Source organism: Apteryx mantelli, chromosome 1 (genome assembly GCF_036417845.1).
Source record: "Apteryx mantelli isolate bAptMan1 chromosome 1, bAptMan1.hap1, whole genome shotgun sequence".
NCBI classification, from domain to species: domain Eukaryota; kingdom Metazoa; phylum Chordata; class Aves; order Apterygiformes; family Apterygidae; genus Apteryx; species Apteryx mantelli.
The window spans coordinates 211,873,236-211,884,828 of record NC_089978.1 but is presented as its reverse complement, the minus strand read 5'-3'; positions in this window follow the sequence as shown (position 1 = coordinate 211,884,828).

Here is an 11,593-nt window from a genome sequence, read left to right as displayed (position 1 = left end):
GCAGTGGTTCTGAATGCTAATGAGTTCATTTTTGCTTTAGCATTTTGTGAGGTCAGTTTGTGAGGAGACTGGAATAGACTTTTTATTTTGAATCCCAGATTAATTAAAGAAATCTTGAACACGGATTCAAGATTAGTTGTTGGGGTAGAGAAGAAAAGGAAAATGTAGGTTAAAAATATTTAACCAGCAAAAAAATTTAGGGAGGAGGTAGTGACAAAAAATGCTGGAGACAGTTCATAGACCCTATAACTTTGGGAGAATAATTTCAGTGCTCATTAGTGTTTGCAAGGCACACATCAATTGTGGTGATGGGGGAGCCCTGTAAGTACCTATAAGCGCATGCTTCCAGATATATTGCCTAAATGCGAGATTTGTCAGAATCACAATGAATTCTCTGTATTTAATGAGACTTTCCTTTTTTTCTCTATTCAAAAATAATAAAAGCATGGCAGAGGGTTTCAACTCTGATGGTCATATACATTAATAATTCTTTTTTTTAGTTTGGATTTTAGTGGTCTGACTTACAGTTTGCTTGATAAGTACTCTTCTTATAATTTTATCTTCCTCTTCCAGACATCTATCTTCAACTGTATGCACTTAGCATGAAAAACTAAACTCAAATTTTTTGAGGACCCCTTTCAGGGATCCTCTATATATCTTTTACATATATACTGAAAATAACAAATTAAACTTCAGATATTTACCCTGGCAAAAATCAAAACAGGCTTACTTTCTTGTATTGATAGTATCACTGTGATTTGATAACAAGTTACCTTTCATCACAATGAATTAATAATATCCTGAGAGCTCACCATTCTATTAAGGATAGATGTTACCTCAATAAGGCAATGCTTAAAGGACTCTGCACTTTAGCATACAAATAGTATTATCATACAAGCCATACATATAAAAGTGGACATTTCTGTGTGCCCAGGGGAATCTGCATCCAGACCAAACTCTCTCTGAAGAAAGGAATGTGCTGCCTTAGTTCACGCTTTGGTTGCAAGACCGCACATGGGTTGTCTACAGAATATAAGACAGAGAAAAGCAGAAAATAGTTGTCAAGTCTGGTGTGCTGTTGTGACTGGAAAAGTATGAGCGTGTACCCCCTTACCTTACATACAAATGTTCCAGATCCAATTTACTCCTTTGTGTAGAAGACATTGAAATATCTCCCCTGAAAATACTGCAACGTCACATCACCGGACATATTCCTTTGTGTCCAACCCCTCTTCCTGAGGCTGCTCTGCTTTGCAGGAAATACTTATGGTCATATACAGAGTTCAGTATGTATTTTATGAAGTGAAACAATATGACTGTAGAGATTACTTAAATTTAAATTATTGAAACTTAAATTTTCAGTAGTTTAGGGCAATGAATAAATCCTCTTTTAGAGAATTCTGGGTACAAAAACTTCAAGAGTGTGTTTCACAGATGTATTGCCAAGGCAAGGCTTGTTTGGGAGGCTAGTGGAGCACAAAAGGCCACATGCCACCATGTACATTTATATCAAAACTCTCTGTCTCTGTTCATTCACAGGCATTAAGCCTATCCTCTAGAGCAAGAATGGGAAGATAAATATTTGTTTTAACCAAACCTACATTACTGGGGAAAAAAAGAGAGGCAGTAGTAAAATCAAATGGTTTTCAACATATAGAAAATCCAGCTGAACGATCTGTTTCTCCTCTCTGGCCTTAAAGTCTGTGAAATCTATGTGCAAATAATGACAAATCTGCTTATGGTTTCCTTCCATCACATTCTTACAAGATGAAATGCCCCAAAATTTTAATTTTTGTCTCCATTTAAAATAGCGGCATTTACCAATTATTATCACAGGGTAGTATTGAAAGTATTCAACACTTATTAGGATAGAAAATAACTTCAGAGGAAGTATATCAGAAATCAGGTGTTAGCTAATACTGACTTTTTCAATTTTTGTACATAAACTTAGGTCCTTAGTCCTAAAATGCTAACATAAGCATCTATCATCTTCTCTGTAAGGGTGAAGGAGAGAAACAACACAAGAAACAGAAGAGGTGTCTTCAGAGGCCTCCAGAGGGAGAGTCTATTCATGTAAATCAGGTACTTTAGACATACTATGTTTTTCTCCAGAAGTATTCATAGGGACTTAATTTTTTGTGTTGCCTGTATAAAGAGCTTAAATACCTACTTGGAAGAATGCTTTACTAAATACCTAAAATTTAGGCAAAAATTAAAGGTGTAATATGGATGGAATTTCATCCAGCCTTGTATCTACATGACTTTATACAGATATCAAAGCCAAAGGGTTTACAGATACTCTATTAGTCTACCAGGAATAAGAGTAATTTCAAAACTTTTAGAATAATCAAATATTGATCTGTAACTAACAAGCAGAATAATTTGTGTATTGATTTCAGAATAGGCGCCAATCAGTAAATCCAACCAACCAATCAATATACATTTTCTGAAACGACTGTTTATTTGTGCTTTATCCTTAAACTCTAATAAAATGATGACAAATCTTTTGCAGATATAAAGCTTATAATACATTTAATCTGAAGTCTATACCAGGATGCAAGGTCTGTAATACAATGCAATGTGAAAAAAATTCTCCGTAAAGAATGTCAGCTTACACCTGAATTGGTTAGAAATGTCTTTGCATTATTGCAAATCATATCAATTGTATAGTGGCAAGAAAGTGATTTTAAACCTCTCTTCTTTATAGACCTCTTTATAGATTTTTTTTTTGTGGGGGGGAGGGGTTTTCAATGTTATATAACACACAGTATTATATCACCTGCACACATATCATTAAATATTTAATAATTTTTAAAAGAATAGAAACAAATGTTAACATGGAATACACTATGTAAAATGTAACAAATATGGATTGCAAATTGTCCTTAAGTGTGTATGCATTCATGATGCTGTTTTTAGAAATCTTGATAGCTAAACAAGACAGTGTTCAAGCTACACTTGCCACTTTTGGTATTATTCACATCTATTTCATGTGTTTAAGTTAGGTGTGAAATGTATGGAAATTTTTAGGCAGGCAATGAAGTAGTCCTGAAGTTATATGCCTACCTTCTTCTGCAGCCAGCAGAGAAAGATTTAGAGATTACTTTTAGATTAACTGAACCTCTCTCTGGAACCCCTCAAAAATGAGGAATTCAGGTTTCTATGTTGCTTTTATAGACATTGATCTCTTCAGAGGAAGAGTTACGCTGATTGATACTGACATTTATGCTGAACAATTCTTTAGACTAACCATAAGACAAATTTAGGACGCTCTAATTTTTTATATGTATCTGGAAAAGAATGAAGAGAACATAAAGAGCCTCCCCAAACCATATGTGAAACAGAGTCCATGGAGAATCAGAGTAGCTATAAATGCTGATGCTTTTCTTTCCCTCAGAGGGTTGGTAATCTATGCCAGTAGCAGGGATACAACTCACCAAAAAAAAAATGCTATGGCCAATCGAGAAACAATAAATTCAGTGATCAACAAATCGAGTCAAAAAGCAGAGAGCTTACTGAACACAAGCACAGTTGTTTCAATGCCTGTATGTGCCCGTGCAACCTGATTGCGTACGCCAGGGAAACCAAAGAACCAAAGGTGATACAAACAAAGCACCATTACATGGTAAAGAGAGAACAACAGCAGATAATCTCAGAAATTCACACATCAAAACAGAGAAGCAAGGAATGGTGCCACCTGGATAGTCTGGACAGTTCTCATGTATAATTTCTGCGTGCAGTATTCAGTGGCTTCAGCACCACAATTTGCTGAGGCATAACAACACCGTCACTTCAAATCTGCCCCGTCTAACTGAAATTGCTCATGCAGTTTCTCATGGGATTTCTGCAGTCATTCACTTGTTTTTACTGTTTCTTAATGTCATTGCCCATTTGGAACAGTATCTACCACATTATCTTGGATTAGGAAGACCAGTCTTAGGAAACAGATAAACGGACGCATCACTTTGCCCAAAACCCCAGTTTGACTGACAGAAACCAGTGGGATCTAAGTTCAGTCCAAATCGAAGTTTGGAAAGGGATGGAGAGGTATAACGAACAGTCTTTTTAATAGAAACAAACTGAAAAACACACTTTTGTCAAATTATACTTTTCATTTGACTTAATTTAAAAAGTTTTCTTATGAGTATTTCTAAAAGAAATAGAAGAAATGAAGAGGAAGGATCCTATTTTATTGAAAAAGACAGTAGTTAGAGTAGTCACTGCAAAAATTCAGGTTCAACTCCCTTATCTGAATGAGGAGATTAAATCCACAGTTTATATGTAACTGTGCTAACAGCTAGAGCAGGGTGGGCAGCTCCAGTTGAAGAAATATAAATTGGCAAAGGGAGTGAAACTCAAGGAAACCTTTTTCTCACGAGTAGTCAAAGTCATGCAGGCATGCTCTCTTGCTCTTTGTCAGTGAATATTTTAGTACTTTACACTTCAATACTTAAAAAAATCCTGTTTTGCTATACAGTATAGCCTGATGAAGGGAGGACAGGGAACATGTCTCAGAAGTATATCATGATTATCCATCTATCTACTTTGCTTGAACCAAGGTTTCCCAGTACAGGAACAGTGTCCTAACTACTAGGCAAGAGGTAGAGCTGTCATACTCTTTCTTTAATGAGTATTTAAGATACTGTGTTTAGTGCTTCCAGACAAACAATCATGGAATTTCATTATAACAATCTCATGAATATATCTGCATGCCAATAAGCATACGCAGAGGGTGCCCATCCTAAGGAAGAAAGGTACTAACCCACAATTGTTGCCATTCGATCTGTAAAGGACATTCCCATTAACTGTTATCTTTCCTCTCACTGATGTGCTAATCACTCAGTTGGACAACCAATGCATTGGGCAGAGCAATGAAAATAACATGGTCTTGCCAGGTGCTCTGGTTGTAGCCCCTCTATTAGCTTAATGTAAGACTCCTCTTTAGGTACAACTATAATTGGTGAAAAGTTTTAAGAGCATCCAGAGTATCTTCATCCGGATCCTAGAATTTCATCCTTCTGGTTATTATGGGGGATTGAGGGAGACAGCTTACACAAATGACAGGTAAATACAATAACATGGCTACCAGACCATGCATAAATACTTCTTCACACCTGCAAAATGTGTCCAAGCCAAACCTTGCTGTTCAGTCAGAAGCTGTCCATATGCTGCGTTCACTGGACACGCAACAGGACAACAAGGTGCACCTCAGCTCAGGTCCCTGCATTACTCTTTTCAAATGCAGAGTACACATGAGCTCCCCGGAAAGAAAAGATCCTTTTTTTGGCATGTCTACATGTCATGCTTTGGGGAGGTCTCAGCAACCCAGAGACCACACCTCACAGTTGCTGCTTTTGTCTTTTTCTGTTTTCATTTTTATTCATTTCCAGGACATTTCAAAACACACGTATGTTCTTTCAGCAGCTAAATTACTGTAAATGTTGTGAAGAGTTTGCAGAGGCTGCTAGGACAATATAAAGCTTCCTCTCAGAAAACACCAGCCAAGTAAAGTATATTACAGACTGGCAAAGTGTTATCATCTACATCATAGGTCAAATGTTGAGAACGACAAAAGTTGGACTCCTTGAACCTTCCTATATACGCTGCACTATGACAGAATGACAGCTCATCCCCTGAAATTAAACAGCAAGAAAGAAATCCAAAATATCTCACATAGGGTCATATCCTGAATTTTATTTTTTGTCCTCTTTTTTGTGACTTTGCTCCAACAAATTCACATCAAATTTGAAAGAAAACCTGAGCAGTGAACCCCAGAGTTTTGATTTATTTTTATGTAATCCATTCATGGAATAGATCAAAACAAACATCTTCAGTTACTTCACCCATACCAGATGAGGTACTGTAGGTGGACTTATGATGCTGAGGGCACATCAATAGGTTATGGTAAATACCAGAAAAGTACTGAGGAATTTGGACTCACATCCTTGATTCCTGGATAACTAGCACTTCTGTTTACATTTTCCTTTCTTTTATGTTTCACTCTTTAAAACATTGATTTCTTTCCAAATTTTAAAGAGCTTCTTTCAATGTTATTAAGGAAATATACTGGTGTTCTGGAGACTCCAGTTATCTTGAGATTTATGTAAATTGTACTAAAATCAATGGACCTCTCCACTATCTTTGAACCAGGATCTTTTAGACTTAAGTCATGGACAGTCAAACATAATTGTTAACTAATAGCCCATAGCTTTGTTTGGGGTCTATCAGCTCTCTGAGCTTGTCATTAAGGAAGCTTGTCTCTTAGGAAACAGGCAAAATAGAGGATGTTTAATCCTCTTTGCCTAAGTAGAGAACAACATATCAGTACCTTGCACTTCCCATCATACCCAGTTCATACCAGGGGAATTGATTATGCAGCCACTAGACCAAGTTCAATGAAGGCTGGCCATAAAAAAGATTCCCTTCTAGGGAACTACATAATCCAAAAGAGACTTACCTACTATCTCTTTACTGTCTGAGCTTATGTTTTGGCTTGGCTGAAAGAGAAGCCATGGCTTTGATCAGAATGTCCCAAGAACTCCAGATTTTTGGTGCAGATGGATATGCGTTCAGCCTTTAAAAACTCCCTGGCTTTACACAATGCTGTACCCACTTCATCTTAAAAATCAGTGTCTGAAGTGAAGAGGGTTGGAAATCACAGCTGAGAGTGTGAAGAAAGAGGCACTCAATATTTTTAAACAAATATATTAATCATAGATCAAAAAGGGCTAAGAATGGGTGTCCGCCTAGGGAAGAAGATGACACAGGGAGTGAAGTATCTTTTTTCTAAATATCTGCTTTGCCAGAGCTCAGAACAACTACTCCACGTGCGAATGTACAGCTGGGATGTGGAGAAAAGAAAGGAAATGGCTATTTTTCTACACTAACACTCTGAAGTAAGCCTACTCATTCTTCTGACGCAGTGGGAGAGTGGGAGACTCACAGAAGCAGGGTGGACGTGTGAATGTTAACCTGTATTAAAATAGCAGTCATCATTAAGTTATCCTTATGTTTCCTAATTAACACAGTTTTTAAAAGAAAATCAAATGGACCCGACAATGCTTTGAAGTATCTGATTATTTACAGCAATTTGTTCATGATGATTTATTTCGCATACCTAACTTAGACTAGAGATGCACTGATGAGGCTGCTGTATTGCTTCATTTTCAATATAGTGTTGTTGAATTTGCAGTCCCACAGCTGGGTATGAATCCGAGCAGGTCAGTGAAATGAACTTTCAGTTTGGTGTACTGAAAGTCAAAAACAGTTAAAACTTAATCTCTTCTTTCATGTGCATAGATCATTAGCCAAAGAAGAATGTTCAGTATCATTTCTCAGTGTAATTTACCTTATACACACTGCTTATGCCAGTTGATAATATATATACATTTGGAGCACAAAGGATTCCAGGGCAAGGTAGGTAGGTAGTGTATAGGAGAGAAAATGAAAACACGAGAAAGATTTAGTTGGGGAGAAAAATTAAGTAAAGAGAGGGGTGGTTTTGAGTTGCTTTTAAGCATCTCAAAAATGATTTATGAGAGAATAAATTAGAGAGGCAGATCTGAAATAATGACAAGAATTGAGGAGCTTGTAGGAAGCTGGGACAGAAAAAAAAAAAAGCTCTTTACAATTCTGAAAGCAAAAAGGTTGTTTCTGGTAGTTTCTCTACATATTTCAATTATCCTTTTCCTAAAGATTGTCAGGGATTCCTTTTCCTCTCCTTTTTTTCTTTTTTTTTCTTTGAAAGAACTGGATTTCTCTAGGCAGTCAACACGGGCAGGAGAATGAACACCTGACTGCTGATGCTTGGCTGTGCTGACTGCCCCTGAGCACATCACTTCACCTTCTAGTGCTTTTCTTGCTGAGGCTGTAAGCTATGCAGGAGAAAAATGAACTCTTAGCGTTCACACAATGCCTAGCACATTCACGTTGGGGCACATGGGCACGACGACAATACAAATAATAATGCACGTTTCTGCCCAGCCGGGAGGCTCTTGTCATAAGGCACTGTGTTAAAAACTTACTAAAAGCCTTCACTAGGAAGCTCCTTCACATTCTTTTTTTTTCTTATTCCTGAATTAAACTGGCTGAAAGTAATTGATTTCAGTTTAAAGCACTAAAGAGAAATGTTATTTACATAACATTTCATGAGCATGTATTACCAACAAGCAAAACAGTGCAGCTAAATAGTTTTGTTTGGGGTTGGTTTAAAAAGAAATGCAACTGTACCGGTTGTCCAGCTGCGGTAGGAAATGAAACTGCATCTATCATCTGCACAAAAGGAGGCAAAACCTACCTACAACCGTATTCCCCTGAAAGCGTGAGTCATAGACCTATTGAGAACAAAATATGGATGTCAGATGGTTAGCCCCTCAGGCTGTCTGGCAACCTGCTTGCTACTCAGAAAGAGGTAGCAGCTGCTTCATACAAGACTAATAAGGATGATAGGAAGCCCTACGCTGGCATGCAGAACTCAACACCTGAAGAAAATAGGCAAGGCAGGCAGTATTTGAACCTCAGAAAACAATAAAATCCTAGCAATGTTTGTGGAAACAACCACGGGGTAACATTCAGATATAAAGAACCAAGGTCCTTGGTCTACTTTAGTATGGCTTTTTTTTTTTTTTTAATTAAATTTTAAAACCTTTCAAAAATTTAATGCTGTTTTATGGTGTCTATGTTATATTTCTGTTCTCAAACTGAGATATAGGCCATCTTATATTATATTTATACTATATAAAATGTGTCATATTTCTGTTCACATTTAAAAAGGAATTAAGAGAATTCAGTGGCTCACTTTGATTCCAATGAAAGCATGCCTGGCCTCTTTGATAATCCCACCCTGTTCCTTCAGGAAGACTGTTTTGGACTCCATGGAGAAAAGAAAGCCAAAGAGCAGAAATCCACCAAAACTCTGCAGAAACTTCAATGCCAGAAACTTCCAGTTGCAGGAGGTGAAAGCTCAAGAGCTGGACCAAAAGTTCCCTTTTACTCTAGAACAGAGACTTTATGGTTTTCTTTTCAGGTCCTGAAAGCTAAAAGGTTTGGGGCTTTTTCCCTCAAAAATATTTCCTTTGGCAGAGAATTTCAGCTACTAGATCACACACAAACAATGTCTACTGAAGCATAGATAAGTGAACCAGGGATCAGGAGTAAGTGGCTGATATGTTGGATTCTTTTCAGTGAAAAACACAATTGTGGCAACACTAACAAGATTTCACAAAAGTGCATTGATTTCACCAAATTCTTGACTCTCTTAAAACACCACTGAAAATATCATATAGGTCTGAGATTGAAAATATAAGTGTGAAAAAAGGAAAGCTTTGATTTTTTTTTCCTATTCAAAATGATTTTCATTACACTTTTTTTTTTTTTTTTTAAGAAGAAAAGACTTGAAACCAAAATGTTTATTGCTGGCCAAATGCAATGTTCTATTTAAGCTAGATTTTTTTTTTTTTTTTAATTCTTGATTCCCCAAGAAGCTAAAATCTTGGCTTGACCTTAAAAGGTGGTTTGCTTTTTCCTCATTTCAGAATTTTCAGGGGAAAAATAAAATCCTTTATTCACACAGCTGTAGCAAGGCAGAGGGGGAAAACTGTGTAGCTGATGAGAGGAAACATGCTCAAGTCTTTCCTCTCGAGAGATGCTGCAGCTGATGTACCTCAAGACCTATTACGCCATAGCTGTTTTCTTTGTCTCTCCTCATAAAACAAATACCTTGTCTTCTCTTATTGTTTCTGCTCCCCCTACAAAGAAGCTAAACACAACTGATCCTAAACATGGGGAAGTGATGCTCTACCCTTGGAAACCAACAGCTAGATACTTGGACCAGCAAGGACAGAAGCCTTCTGGAGGGCTCACGGGTATTTAGATACAGCTTTAAGTAGCTACTCACACATGTAGGAAATTCATAATTCAGCCCTCTGAAATAACATGAAAGAATTCACAGATCATCACTGAAACAGCTGGATGTTCCTCACTTCTTCAGAAACCTAGATGTAAATAACGCACCCAGTACAACAGCACCTCTGTTCAGATTCTAGCAGGATACCCAGAGGTCATCTCCAAAACACAAGATTCAATCCACATCCAAAGATTTAACCTGCCATTTTCCTGTCCATGACTTTACTTGTTTTCTATCACCAGTATCAGGTCTAACAGTAAAATTCAAATCAGCAGAAAGAATGGCTTCACAACTAATACCCTGGGATGAGAAGTCTAGAAATAGAAGTTTTAACATCCAAGTCTACTGCAGGCTTCCTTCATGATCTCTGGGGAGTCAAACCCTCCTTCCTCAGTCTCTAGCCTTTAAAGATGACACAGAATTTTATTTTTTTACCCTCTGGGTAAAAAAAAGTTGCTTTGGAAGTTGCTTGCAGCAGCTGCTATTATGGAATTCTTGACACCATGCACTTCTAGAGGGTTCCTAAACTGCATCTAAAATATATAACAGCAAATGCCTCATTCAGGTCCAAAACTGGGCTTAAGCTCCCCATAAATGTGTACATGTTTCAGTGTTTAGCTAAAAGCAAGCCTCTAAATCCTTGGCATTTCACCCATGGCTGACAGAATATGTAGAAATGGTTAAAATTATTTTCTAGATCCAGGTTATAAAAAGATATTCAATGAAATTGTGTCAAAATCTCATGGAAAGAGGGGAGTGTCTTAAATGTCAGAATGCATTTAAATGCTAATGAATGTCTGATTCACATATAAATGAACAAAATAATTCAGGAAATAAAAATGACCTCCCTCCTCTGTGCCCTATTGATTATGTGCCTGTAATACATCAGTGAATAGGATACCACCCACTTCTTCGATCATTATAGATATTCTGAGATACCTGGCAACTGTCAACATGTGTGTTTCAAATACGCAAGAGCTGCAATGGCTGAAGGGCAAGCTTGTTATCTATTCAGGTAATGAACAGAGCTATAACTGCAGTCGTTATATTAGATCCTGGAAGAAACGGAGTATTATCATCCAAGTGATATGACATGCACTTTTTCTATAAAAACAGCTTTCCAAAACTTTTCAAAATCTAAATTAGTTAAATGAAGATGGGAAAAAATCTGGCAGCAATAGTGCAAAAATAAAAACATGTCACTCTTGATTAAAAAAATCTGTAAAATATTATTTACATTAATGGTTGTTTTAGGAACAGTCAGGTTTATGAGCACACTGGTTATCATACATGAGTGGTGGGTCCTCTTTTCCTAACTTCCCGTCTGTCATGGAGGAGCAATGCACTTCACTCGTAAGAGAGAAGCAGCACTATGTTTTTTGCGGTAAGATAGAGACTTAACAAAGTTCAGTCGTAAATAAGAATGATTTAACGAGGCTTGATTGGCAAGGTTCACTCAGTTATTTACTGCATGAAGGACAGGGTCAGATGCACGTGCAGCGGAGACCCTCCCACTGAGTCACGAGGTTCAGACTGGACCCCTTTGCTTTCCAAACTCCTTCTGAGAGGACCCTGGGTGCACCTGGATCCGATCCTAGTCTCAGACTTGGTCAAAGGTTCATGTCTAAGGGGTTATGTGCACCATTAGTCAGAGATATAACTCAGCAAAGTTTTGCGAAGTTCGCAAAA